General features: G+C 41.0%; 1 long non-coding RNA gene across 1 annotated transcript in view; it reads right to left on the bottom strand.

Annotated features, from left to right (window-relative positions):
- Positions 1–263: 263 nt before the first annotated feature.
- The window catches only part of LOC142600996 (uncharacterized), a 29746-nt gene continuing 15470 nt past the window's right edge, over positions 264–14539 (bottom strand). Inside the window, exon 3 of the long non-coding RNA XR_012834539.1 lies at positions 264–1083. This is a non-coding gene — a long non-coding RNA (uncharacterized LOC142600996). The remainder of the gene's footprint in view (positions 1084–14539) is intronic.

Genomic DNA, 14539 nt, shown 5'->3' on the forward strand with positions numbered 1-14539 from the left:
GCATTCACTAATTTCAACCTGTCACAAAGTTTACGTTTTCAAGTTCTGTGAAAGCTGGTTAGAAGCAAGGAAGCTGGATGAGTTCCTTTCAGAAGGAGAGGGAGGCAGAGGCCTTAGGAGGTTTTACCAGGCATCAGCTGCCCATTCCGTCAGAAGAGGCACCAGCCAAGAAACCACCATTTATGTGTTTCTGGATGAACCGTATTCCATACTGTCTCAAGTCTGGCATGGATATCATAGGATATAGAAAAGGGCGAGTGGAGAGTAGCAGGGAAGAGTGGTGAGGGGATGAAGGAGACGATTACTAAGAAAGATTGGTTTAATTTGTGTTAAAGCTCACAGTAGCATTTTGGGGAAAAGGGAGAGGCGCGGCAGTACATGTACATCAGGACTCTTAAGTGATTGTGATTCCAGAGGCTACGACTTTCAGGGGGAAAAATAATTAAAAAAATTGTAGGAGTGAGCAGCACTGAACAGGATTGCAAACCATTTGGGGTTGAGAACTGTTTTTATTTTATGCATCCTAGCACAGTGCAGACCCTCCTTACTCAGGGTTTTTACATGCAGCTGTTATTAGTGACAACATTTTGTATCAGAAAAGTAGTAACAGTAGAAGGGAACAAGTAGCTCTTGCCCCACTCTCATGCCATGATTACCTGAAGTCTTTGGAAACACGGGGGAGGCAGCAGGTTATGTAGCTGTATTTGCAGCTGAGGTTCTGGCAGGAAGCATTAATGGCACAGGGCTCAGTTATTCTGCTTGTGTGAGTGGTGTCCCCTGACAAAAATAGACAGACCCTGCTGTCTGCAGTTCGCAAAGAGCAGCTGAGGGAAGTGAAACAATCTTCGGAGGTGGTCGGCCAGGAGTGGCCAAGGGTGGCTGGAAAGGGAGGAAGCGCTGAGTAAAACCTTTGCAAAAATGGCAGAAATGTCAAGGTGGCAGCGTCCCCTTTCCCGACAAAGACGTTTACCTTCAGCGGCTTCCTCTCTGCGAGCGGGGCTGCAGGCAGGGCTTGTCTTTCTCCTCCAGTGACGGTGGCTGCTCCTGCGTTTCCATTGGTCTGCCTGTGCCTGCGTCCCTTTCCTGTGGAAATAGAAGATATGGGCAGGAGAAAAGACATATTTGGTAATGTTTCTCTTCAAAGCATCTTTTTCACAAGGCTGCCTCAGCTGCAAAATGTTAAGGAAAAAAAAAAAAAAAAGATCTTGGAACTAACTCCAGACAGACCCTAATGCCTACAAATTTGTCTAAAAGTGAGCCAAGTCCAGAAAGGCAAAACATGAAGAAGGCTCATTATTTGACTGCTAGGGACACTGAAATAACCAGACACGCCAGTACTTAAGATCTTCATATTTCAGACAGCTCGTCTTTCATATCCTTCCTCATCCTGCACTCCCACCCTGCTCACTTCTTACATTTCCCTTCATCCTCAGTAACTCCACTGCATTTAAAATTGTTTATAGAACATATAAAATACAAAAATACTCTTTAAAATACCTACGGGAAAACAGTCTGTTCGTCCAACCGTCTGTTTGGTGGAGCAATTCACAGATCCCCTAATTGGTTCAGCTAGTTGCTTGCACAATTGGGTTTTTTTTTCCTCTCCAGAAAGTCCAAAAGTGCTTGGCGGATCTCTTTCTATTTTATTTTAACAAGAATTGACTGAGGGGGTGCTATGGAGCTTAGGGCATTGGGTGAATGCCTCTGATTCACGGTTCTGCCAGAGCTGTGCTCAGGGCAGAAGGTGGAGTGACTGCGCGCAGTTTCAAGGTTTCCTGGGGAATTACTTCTCCCCAAGATGTTTTAGAGCATCACAGGACTGCTAAATAGACAGGCACCATCCCTGGCCAGAAGGAGGGGCAATTTACATTCCTTCTATTCAGTACACATCCAAGATAGCCCTGGAGAATTATGCAGGGCAAAAATGTTCAAAAGTGGTAAATTAATGACAAAAACATTGGTTTAGGTACTAAAACAACTCACAAATTCAACCAAAATCCCTGACTAGTTTTAGCAGGACAAGGATTATACTTCAGCTATTCACAAATGTACAGGAATAAAAGTAAAGGGAATACTCTCAATCTAACCAATATTTTTTCAGTATTACCTATCACAATTCAGATGGTCCTCACATGATTTATGAAAGTAATCAACTTTAACTTCTCATTCCAAAGTGGATTTAACACTCTGAAATGGTCTGTCAGTGAATATTTGAATATAATACTTTATTTTTTTTCTTCAAGACTAGATTGATGGCCTGTGAGATGCAAATTTAATATAGTGAACAGAAACTGATATTTGCTTTTGAAGTTGAATACAGAATCACAAAGATTTTTTCCCATAGTTCCCTCAAATCTAGTTTTGTTGCTGATGGGTTATTATTAGCATGTGTTGGTTATCATACACAGTCTTTTCCAGCCTCTAGGAAGCTTGAATTTGTCCCCAAATCATAAACTACATTCAGTCTGATGAGTGACTCCAATACAACATAAAAACTTTAAGGGGTTGTTAGCATGCAGACACTTTACGTTTGTATTTAATAATGTTGTTTATGATACTGAAATAATAGTTGTTTTCATAGCTTTCAATGCCAAAAATGGCTATTCAAACATCTAGTCTGACTTCCCATATAATCCCGGCCTTAGAATTGGATTGTTTGACTAACGAATGGTAGACTTTTACAGCACAACTGAGTAACTGTCTGCAGCTGCTAAGTTACATAAAACATAGCTTTTTTTCCTTCCTCCTCCAGTGGGCTGATGAAGAAACTGTAGTCTAGAAATTATTTTGTAAGAATACTGTTTATAGTATGAGTAGGACAGACAGAAATACGAGAAAAGCTCTGGGGCTGCCAAAAATCTCATTTTTTGGAAGAGCAGCCCTTGGGCTTTGAGAAAGTACTGTAGGAAAAATGTTATTTAAATGAGATAATTTCTGTCTCACTACAAAATAATTATTCCCTGACATAAGAAATATTTTGCGGACCCCCTCCAGCCCTCCTTGCTAAGGACAGGCAGTGTGGCATTGCCTCTTCTTTCTGGCTCTGCAAATTCCATTCTCCAACACAGATTCCAGAGTTTGGGAAGCAGCTGAAACTCTTAGGTTGTTCCAAAAAACTGGCAGTTTATGGTTGGGCTTAAATCCTACCTTATTTGTTACCCTTATTCATTTTGCCTTATAGGATAGGCAAATACAATATAGTATTTTCTTCTTCCTCTGGCCTAAGTTGCAAAAGGACTTTAATCCATGGAGAAGGCTATCTATGACTATTACAGCAGGGGATGCTCACAGCAGCTATGCATTACACAGCAGTGGCTGTGACACATCCTCCTTTGTATTCACTGCATGGTTTGGCAAAGGGTCTGTGGACTTACTACTGTTGAAGTCAGAGACAAAATTCTCCTTTCTTTCTGAGGTAAGAAGTCTGGACTAGGCCTGATTCTTCTTCTCAGCTAAATGTTCCCAAAACAATTGGAACACTTTTATAAAAGGGAACCAGCTTAATGGGAATAAATGTTGATGCCTCTGATGTTGTTGCTTCATGAATCATTGTGTTACACTTCTGTTCTCTCACTCTTTGCATCCCAGGCTCTCTCACACTTCATAATGTGTTTTTCAGACAATCCAACCCACTGAAGGCAGAGGCATCAGGCAGCATTTACAGGGGTGAAAAATACTCAACATATATTAGTGGTGTGTACAGAAAATAAACTTCAGTGTGTATAGGATGTGATCTGGCTCACATATATCGACATACTAACACCAGAACAGGAGGAGGTCATGTGAAAAGAAAGGGTGAGGGACAGGTAGGACCTGGTCTTTTGGTGGCAGTTTGGGTTTAAAACAACAAGTTGAGAGAAGTGATTATTCCCATCTACACGGCACTTGGGAGGCTGCACCTGGAGTGCTGAGTCCACTTTTGGGCTCCCCAGTACGTGAAAGACATGAACATACTGGAGAGAGTCCAGTGTAGGTTCACCAAGCTTTCAGGGGCCTGGACCACACGATGTGGAAAAAGAGGCTGAGGGAGATGCATTTGCTCAGCCTAAAAGAGAAAGGGCTCAGGAGTGTCTAACTGGTGTCTACCACTGCTTAAAAGGTGGTTGGAGAGAATATGGAGGCAGAGTCTCCCTGGAGGAACACAGTAAGAGGTAGCAGGCCCAGGTTGAAACAAATAGTCAAATTTGCAACACGCATGGGATATGATAGTATGAAAAGTATTGATTCAATTAAATACCTTTTGGGAATGGGAAATGGTGATGTCTGGAGACATATCTTGAGCTCTCAGAAGACTTTGGGGCCTTTCAGTCTAGAGTCAGTTGAGTTCAGGAGATCTGGAGATATCTGTGGTATGTGAGAGAACTGAGTCTTTGTGCCAGCCTTCCAGAGCCTTCCTGGCTGGGTGAGAAGATTGTGTTGGCTGAATTCGAGATAACTTCAGGGTCTGTGAGTGTTGCTCTGTAAAGGGAGACTGAAAGGGTTTAAGGTTTGCCCCCATTCTGTCTGAGTGAAAGGAGCAAACGTCTTTTTTTCCTGAACAGCATTAAAGGTGTTTGATACTTATGGTGGGAGAGTGTGTTATTTGTATGATGCATATTGTCGAGTGATAGAAGATGGGTCCCAGCTTGTGTACTCCTTGCCTCACCCCCAGCCTTTCCTGGGCAAATTGAGGAGAGGGTCCAGGTGTACAGTAGGGCCATGCCTGCCACAGCTGTGGGAGCTCCACAGCAGCCTGCAGGGTGGAGGGGCTAGTGCAGCCCCATGGGACTGTTCCCACAAAGGGGCAGGGATACAGCTCTTCACATAGCATGCCCGTGCTCTGCTGTGCACTGCATTCATTTAGCAAACTTCAGAAGACTCATCAGCTCATATATCTCTTAAAAAGCATGAATGTCTGATTTATTTCTACAAATCTGCTTCCAGTGAATTTCAGTCTTGAAATGTCTTACCCAGGAACCTATGAAATTTTAGACATACAGTGGTACTTCTATAGTGTACAAATTGAGAGAGTTGTAGTTCAGGGGTTTCCTGAAGAACAACAGATATCTTTGAAGGAAATGCAGAGGAAATGCAATGACAGCTAGATGAGCAAAAAGTTCAGTGTTTGTCCTCTAGATCTAAGGATCACCAAGAATTCAGGAATTTCTTAAAATATTAGTGAATGTGAGGTATGGAGTTTCTTGAGCAGCAATCTGTGGATACCACAGCGGAGCAATCTACAGGACTGCATCCATCAAACTGATTAATATTTACAAGCATTATTAAAGCACAACTTTTCAAAGGCCTTGCCCCACATACATTCCCTGAGACTGTATCAGAAACTGTGGGTCCTGGAAACAAGAGCAGTATCTGTACCCAAGTGAGTGCTCTATTCATCTTTCCATGCTAGGATGAGGATGGGAAGCATATTGTCCCCTACTGTAAGCCCCATGCTCCCTATAAGGAGGAAATTGAGTCTCACAGTCCAGATTAGAGTCACTGTCCAGGCCCCAAATCCAGTTGATGGGGGAGCAGGATGGTGGGGAGCTGCAGAGTTAACCTTCCTATCAGTCCAGTTATACATATATATACCTAGTTTTATCTGTAGTGCACATAGACATAAGCAGAGCTTGCCATCAAATGATGCATCCTAATGTGGACTTTCTGAGTCACCAGAAAATAGGTTAAATCACTGAATGATGAGTGCTCTGTGTTTAAAAAATACTTGTAGCGACAAATATTCTTAAAAGTAATCCACTTGGGTCAAAACATCTGTCTCATGCTAAACCTGTGTATGACAGTAACACAAGTCTGGGGTTCTGCTTGAAGAGTGTAGATAGTCTCCAGATAGTTAAGATAATTTGGGGACACCAGACAGTTTCTGAAAACCAAATACAACAGATTCTCTCATTAGGTATTTGTTTACTTGAATGAGAAAGTTTTGAAAGCTTTATACATTTATTCCACAGTTTGGCAGGAGTGGGCACAAAAACTGGAATGAACTGACCTTTCCGACTTTTATCTGACAAAGAGAACCTCTGTGCCTTCCCCGCTGTCTCCTCGCCTCTGGCTCCCACTCCCTAGAGAAATACAGGACTGCTTCTCTTCTTTTTTCCTTCAATTTTTTTTCCTTTCCTTCAGTTTGTTTCCTTTACCACTCTGCACCTGTTTTTAAAATGCGAGTTACTGGTGAAGTTACTGCTTGCTCCTGAGAGAGACAGATGGACTCTGGGAACCAGAGCCATGGCATCTTCCTTGTGCAGGATGACAGAAATAGCTCCCGTGAAATACGCTGTTTAACTAAACACAGATGGTCTCTTCATGATGGGACATGGTGACTTAAGAAGACGGGCAATACCACACACACGCATAAAGCAAGTAAATCTGAGACTGACATTTCTCCTGTAGGCTGTAATTACATGGAAGACAGCCTTTCTGTGAAAGCAAGCTGTGCAGGCAGCAGTCTCAAGGATGCAGTCTAACTGTGAATCATGCTCTTTGCAAACTTCCATTGAGTAAATTTGGGAAAAGCCACAGAACTTTTTGCAAACCTTGATCTGATGCTTTGGCTTCCTGAAGGTGGGCCTTCTTCCTATCTGAACTCCATCATTGCATGTAGCTGTGAAATTGAAGCAGTGCTCAAAATCTGCCATCGTAATTGTCAGTAATACCACGTAGGAACCTCATGTATCCCTGATGTATTGTCTGCTAAAGCAGAGTATGTGGCATTTCAGCAGGGGTGTACATAGCCTGTCTTCTACGAGACACAGTGTCACATTTCTGCAAATATGTATTACAAATTCAAATATACACAGCAATGAAGAGACATTGTTGGCTCCCTGGTTAAAGTGATGAGCAGTATACTTGGAAGTAGCTGGGCATTGTTTCTAATTCTGTAGCATCCAGTAGTCACTAGGACAGTCATAACTTGCTCAGCGGCCAAATTGACTGCATAAAAATATATGACTAGTTTTCATGAAATTTTTATCAAACCTAATGAAGTGCCCTTCTGTGTTTGTATAACTTTAACATACAACGATGTTGGAGTTTTAGTTCTCACTCACTGTCCTCTCAGCAAAAGTTTAAGTTGCTGGGAAGGCTATTCAGATCTTACCAGATGTTACCAACTAGCCAAATACTGCAGCATCAGTTCATGGTTAATTAACTACTAGCCTTAAGAAGGGTATTGGGCAACAGGGAACACAGTAGGCTGAAAAGACTTTTTAATTGGTTTGCCATCTGATTATTATCTGCAAGAAACACATGGGGGGAATATTTAGTAGCAGCATCATTATATGTACAGAAGTAGTTTATAGACAGCAGAGGCAGCTTGAAGAATTTGAGCTCCCAGGCCCATTTTGTTACGCTTGCTCAACGGTTACACTCCACAATAAGATTTTTTGAACCAGCAGAAAATCTCTCTATGCATGCAATTTTTACTTCAGAGACTGGAAACCTATCACAAATGTTTGGTTTAAAATTTTTGACACAGAATGATGCTACCACATGCTGGAGAGTATTGTTAGAAATTAAGTTGTCTGCATAGTTTTAAAATATTACAAGAGCACATGATCATGGTGGTAAAATGCAGAACTTGTTTTTTCTTTTCAGATATAATCTAAATTCAATCAGTCCATTTGATCATTCAATAAGGAAAACAATACCTAAAACTATGTTTAGAGCAGGCAAATAGGGATCACACTTCTTTGGACTTTTCTCATATTCACAGAGTATAAAATATGTATATCCTTGGCCAAGCTGGTTCATCTATCTATGTCTCATTTTTCACGTGAATTGAAAAGGCTTCAGATGATACCCACAAACATGCTATGAAAGGTAATGTAAGTTTATAAAGTGTGTTGGGATCCTCAGATGAAAGGCGTTATAAAACCACAAAGTATTCTTTCATAGTACAATTTATTGATGCGGTTTCTTTTCCACCTGCCAGATTCAAATGCTATGGTATGCAACAACTTCAATTTAAAAGATTAAAATGACTTCTACTTTATTGCATTATAAAATGTATTTACTGTATTACTAGAAAAATGTCAAACATGGTACAACTCTCTCAAGTGTAAGCTAACAAGCGCAGCTAGCTGAGAAAGCTGCTGTTCTGATGTCTCCAGAAAAGCCAGTTTTATCAAGTGGAGGCAAATCTGATGATATTTTCAGTACAAATTGTATGTGACACAGGCCACACACATCCTGAAGTAAAGGTCATTCTGTGGTGTAGTACACGAGTCTTTAATACACACCTCTTGAACTTGTGGATAAATGTTTCTTTCACAATGAGATAATCCTGTTAAGCCATCCTGAGCATGGGAAGAGAGTTTAAGTATCCTAATAAGATATCAGCAAAATGATTGCACAAAGTTATATCCTTGCTGTTTATATAAATAGAGTATGGTTCTCAGATCCAAAACTTCAGCATTAATTCAGTCAGAGCATGGAATTGTGGCCTTTGAGTAGCGATTAGAATGTTAACAAACTTGGCTGCAGTCACCACACATGGAAACCAGATGGAAATGAAGGCGCCAAGACAGTTGCTTACACTCCTACTTACAGCCTTTCTGCACTATAATTTGTCAGTGTTTGAACTTTTGACCCTTGGTCATCTTGAAAAGATAGCAAAAGGCTTTGGAATAAGCCAATGCAAAGGGGCAGAAGGAGACAGGTGTGGAGGGAAAATCCCATATCAGATGGCTACAGAGCCTCAGAGCATTCCAGCTGTGAGAACTCTTGACTCAGCAAGTGATGCAGAAATGGCAGGCGTGGCAGCTTCTGCAAGCAAAAAAGCCAAGGAAGCAACAGATAAGATTTCCTGGAAACAAGATCTATTTGCCCAAACACTTGCCAGTGACCTACATCACGTTTTTGTTGTCTACAGAATAATTAACATGCTACTTTTCCAAGTGCTTTAGTAGTGTCTCTTCTCAGAATTTTTCATCTCAGATGTTGTTTTAAGTCTGGATGGCCAACAGGCTGATAAAGCCAGGCTGCAGCAAGGACTGACTATGAGAACCAGTGGCGGCAGCTTCAGGTGCTGAAACTTGAATTCAAAGTGTACTTTAGATATCGGGCTTTGTATTATATTGAGTTAGCCAGTTCAGTTATGAGGAACGACTAAAAATAGTTGAGTCCCATGCAGACTTCACAGTAAACCTAAGCAGCACAGATCTGCCCTAAGTAGCGCAGATGAGCTGCCACTGTGCAACCTTTAATGTGGAGTTTGGCAAATGCTGCCATGAGACATTTTCTGGTTTTGCTGAGACTAAAATATGTGTGCCAGGACTCAACAACCTGACCTTCCTGTCTGCTGTGAGGGAAGGCAAATGAGGTAGATATAGATTTATTCTAAGGCCAAGGGAAGTAGTGAAGCAATTTGTCAGTTTTGTTTCCTATCAGGCCCTACAGACATGTTGTAGGGGATAGCCTGCTGTTGTTCAGAGAGGTTGGAGGTGGCATATATGGTCCTTAGGAGAGAAGAACTGAGGAGGATGGCTACATGCATGTATCTAGGGCAATTCATAAAGTTGGAGTTTTCTGATCTAGTTGACAGCATCTTATATGAAACCTCTTCTGTGAATCCTGTCCTTCTAGGACTTGAAAAGAAGAAGGAAGCAACAATATATTGATAGCATATCTCCTCAAACTATTCTACAGTGGAGCACACCGGAATCCTGGACCTTATTTGAACAAAATTCTTTTCTGGGGGGAGGCATCTACGTTGAATACAGTGTCCCTATGGAGTAGGCAGCTGGTGCAGCTGTGCTATTGCCCAAAAGCCAGGTAAGGGCATGGTCTACTAGCAAGGAAGAGGAGGGGAGGGTTCATAGCTGGCCAGACATGTGCCCTCATTTCATTGCATGTAACATGGCCCGGACCAGCCACTCCAGCTCACTGACAAAACTGGAAAATGGTGCATAAGTATATTTTCAGTACTACTGTGATTAATTCTTCTTACAGCTAAATTGAAAAAAATCCTTTATAACAATGGGACTGTGAAGGAAAAGGAGTTTTGCTACTTGCTCTTCAATACCTTTTTCATTCTTGCTATCAGGAAATCGCAAACAGGAGCAATGGACAAAGTCTGCATGGGTTTTCACAACGCTGAAAGATAAGTTCCCAGAAGACAGTCTTTAATGTGTATCTGCAATATAATGTAAGGTATGGGATGGCATTTCCACTACTTGGGAGTGACATCCCTGACTAGCCCAACTTACCTCTGCCTTCACATCATACTGCAAAACCTAACACATGCTTAAAAAAGATGAAAATGTTTGAAGGTACTTAACTGCTGAATCCAACATACACTGTGGTTCCCACAGCCACCCTCACTTCAGACTCCATCACATGGATCAGTGTTTGTATTCTTTGTCAAAATTACTGAATGCATCTTTCCAGCCTTTGACTGAACACAATGTCTTCTTACGCATGTTATATTCAGGAAACAGTTGACAACTTTAAATTCCTTCTGCAAGGTGCCAAATTAGCTGGTCTGAGGACTCAAATCCGCAACTCACCCACAAAAAAGACACAGTCTTCGTCTTGGCAGTCAATACTTCCCATATTGCCTTCAGATGTATGCCATTCCTGGAAGGAGCAATTCCATAAATAACTCCAGCACATGTTTAAATCCCTAGCACATGTTTAAATGTACCCCTTTTGAGGAAAGTGCATGCTTAAAATTAGGCATGTGGCCTAAGTACTTTGATGAATAGTGATGCTTTCCTAAACTGGGAACAGTAGGAAGGAGAGTCTGAGATATCCATGCCCAAATGCCAGCTGAGATGCTTTCAGTGATGTGGGTACCACTTGGCACTGTACCAAAGCTAACAAGCTACTTGGTACTGTAAATCACTAAGCAACTGCCAATTAGTGATGTGTGCTGCTTGTTTGAAATATGCCTTACATTGACTTTCCTAACTGAAATTTTGCTTTCGGACTAGGTTCTTTTTTCTTATTTTTTCTTTATAGTACAGGGTTGGTCAAAAGCGGGTGGAATGAAAGAAAATCCTAGCTCTCTGCAAGAGCCTCAATAAGGTTATAGAAGTTGCGGGGGAAGTTTTAGTTTGCTTTTTGTTTAATGTTGTTTTCCTAAATGTTTCTGAGACTCAGGAAAATGAACCTCAATCCTTTAATGAGTGTGGGCTTCCTGAGGTTTCCCCCTTCCCTGCATCTGGAATACCTTTGCCTAGCTCTAGTCAAAAGGGGAACTGTTTTGCTTTTTGTGGTTTCACCATCATTTCAGGATTTTATTCATTGACTCATGTTTATAGTGTCCCACCAAAGGTCGAAAGGAATCATTTATTTCTGTCTGTCTTTTCTGTTTTTGTTTTTAGAAACACAAGATAGGAAATTATCTTAGCAGAAGAATGACTTCTTAAATTAATCAAGCTACTATGATTGACTCTGCTTGTTTGTTCATTAAAAACAAAGCAGAATGATCAGTTGCTGCCAAATAAAACACTCTCAGCTATTTCAATTACTGTTTTAATGGGCTGGGCCTGCCTGTCAGATTATCCTCTAATCTGTACAAGAATGTTATTTGGAAAAGATGAGGCATGCCTGACTTGGAGGCCACATGCATCACTCCAGCGCATTCTGGTCCAAATATTGTTCTGTTACCACAGTTGAGCTATATGACACTGAAGGTGGTGGATCCTTGGTCTGCTTCCTTCTAGAGATCCCATGCAAGGTACATTGCCCACATCGTTGTGTGGAAATGTCTGAAAACACTGATATGAGAGAAAAAAGTGAAAGTGAAAGCTCTAATCTCCACAAATGGGCACATTTGGATGTGTTTATATATCTTCAGAGCTGCTGTTAGGCTGAATTTAATAACTATTACAAACAAAAATGTGGAGTATCAGTCTTGGGACCTGTGAACCCTCACAGAGAGGCCTCTCCACAAATTTTGACTCAGGATCTGCCATTTAGTGAATCTGTGTTTTCTATGGATGCCAATATTCTGTAAGAACAAGTTGTAACTATGCTGTTCTGCGCTGTCCTAAGATCTAACATTCATATCTGCATTAGACTGCTCTGCTTTTCAATCCAGGAGGCCTGGCTTCCTTACCATATGCCCAGTATAACCATTTAAGCCTGAGAAAACAAGTTTTTCTTGCTCTGAGAAAGAAGGGGGTTTTTAAGGAAGAAAAAAAAAAAGCCCAAACCATATCATTGCATTTTAGGCAAACAGAATTGTTGCGAAGTGAGGCACAAAAATAGGGATCTTAAAATATACGGGTTTAATTGCAGCAGACTTCACTTCTGGCACAGAATTCCTGCATCACCTTGGACGATCCTCTGTAGTTAGCTCTGTGCCTCCATTTCCTGCTCTGGCAGAGTGGGAACAGTGCCCAGGTTTTATGTACCTTGTCCCTGTGCTCCTGAAGACAGAGATCCTTACTATGCATATAATGCCCAGCACAGTGTAGACCTGATTTCAGTGGAAATGCTAAGATCCCACTGAAATTCCAAGTCTGTATTTTTAGATTGATTTGTACCTAAGATCCGTCTACATGGACAAATGCTATTCTTGAATAAAAGGAGAGAAATGGCATGGAAAATTATAACATTTGTACAGGAGTTTTATTGCGTTGACTCAAGGCCTAGTGATGTACATAACCATCATTGCCACCCTCATTTGTCAAGTTCAGTGATTTTTTTTCCCCCTTTTGCATATTTGCTTCTTTCTTACATGATTACAGCTGTTTTCCCTTTGTACACCAAAGCTGTCCTTCTCACAGCTATCTACACACATAAGCTGCTAATTGCTCCTTAGATAAAGCCAAAGTGGAAAAGGCAGGAAGGAGATCACATATTAGTCCTTGAAAGGGTCAAGGGAAGATCTGCTTTTTAAAAGTGTTTTAATACAACAATGGAAAGGGACATATGACAGAAAAACTAGTTTGAGCTTTAGTTCTGCACAGAACTACCGTGTATTTTGGAAGAAGTTTAATCGTTTTCCACACTTATTGCATCTTTCTTTTCCGTTTTGTGTATGAACAGGTACAAATCATGTCTACAAATGTTTCATCATGTGCAAGTTCAGAATCAAGCTATGGTGATGAGATGACATGTTTTATCACAGAAATGCAACATATTTAACCTTTTCAATAGGAGTACTTAGCAGAGGGGAAAGTAAGAACCACTGATAGAGATAAATCAGCCCTTCATGCAAACACATAAGCTGTATTTAACCAACAGCAGCTGGACTTGTACCTGTTCCTCTTCCTGGCTATACATACCCACATAAACTCTTCATGGAGTGTAGTGTTGCTCTTCATCATGTCAGTTATGAGATTAACATGACGATCCTATATAGCACATTAATGTTCATGTACAATTGCATCCAATTCTAATCAGAGGGTCATTAAAAACTGGATTTTGGAAGCAAAGGGAACAATCACCATGTACATGCCCTGCTTCTTGCAGCCTTCCCCTAAACTACTGGAGAGGATATTGGTCTTGCCAGGTCTTTGTTCTGAGATGACGTGTATCTGGTTTAGAGTTTGACTGAACCAGGACTGTACTTCTGAAGTGAATGTCACAGTCCTACTTGCTTCCTGTGCCTTCATTTGCATCATGGAGCTGGTTTAGGATTAATGAACTTGATTACTCCCGTAGCTGGAAAATAGGACCACAGCTGACACCCTCCAGCTCAAGCCGGACCTTTAGTTCCTGGCACCAGGCGAGGGTTAGTCTGAAGTCTGGAAAACCCTGAAATGTATATAATTTTGGATGTCAGGTCCTCAGCACCAATTAGTTAGCTCTACAAATTCTCCTCTGTTGGTCTGCAATATGTGTTAATATAGATACATACATGGCTTGAAACCCCGGTACAATAGTCATCTGCATGGGATAATATGAAGCAGAGCAGTGGTAAAATCCAGCTTATAGAGTATCAAGTAGAATGAACTGAGGGTCTGGCATGCTTTTTTCTTCTTCTGTCTTTTGGGACAGTGAAATTCAAGAATCAGTGAGCAGCTCATAATGCACTGGCAACACATAAAGCAAATACAGTTGCTGTATTTGCAATAAGCAATTAGTGCCAGCTCACAGATCACGGAAATGATGGTGCTAAAGCAGAACTGGTAACATGCCAATTAACTGAGTCATCAAAGGGCCAAATCTTCATGTTCAACTTTGGCCTTGTGAATTTACATATTTAATTGCTAAATTACAGCACGAAAATGTACTTACAACCCCGTAAACTATGGAAAGGCAGTTTTACTTTTCTATAGTTTATACAACCTGGACAAACTAAATCTGAAATCTCTTTGAGGAGACCTGCTTTTAGAACAAGTTCTCACCTGGCTGGTTAAACTTTTATGACAGGGCCTGTGTTTTAAAACTTTCATTTTTTTCTTCAGTATTTATGTAATGCAGAAATACAGGAGAACCTTTCAGAGGGAAACAAAATTAATGCCCTACAATCTTGTTTTTCAAGAGTCGTATGGTTAAACTGCATAGCACTTTCTCATTTCTGTACAACATGCACAATTCCAATGAGGATGAGCATGGAGGCAGTGCAACAGCTCAAAGATAAATACAG

The sequence above is a fragment of the Balearica regulorum genome, chromosome 3, assembly GCF_011004875.1.
Source record: "Balearica regulorum gibbericeps isolate bBalReg1 chromosome 3, bBalReg1.pri, whole genome shotgun sequence".
Classification (NCBI taxonomy): domain Eukaryota; kingdom Metazoa; phylum Chordata; class Aves; order Gruiformes; family Gruidae; genus Balearica; species Balearica regulorum.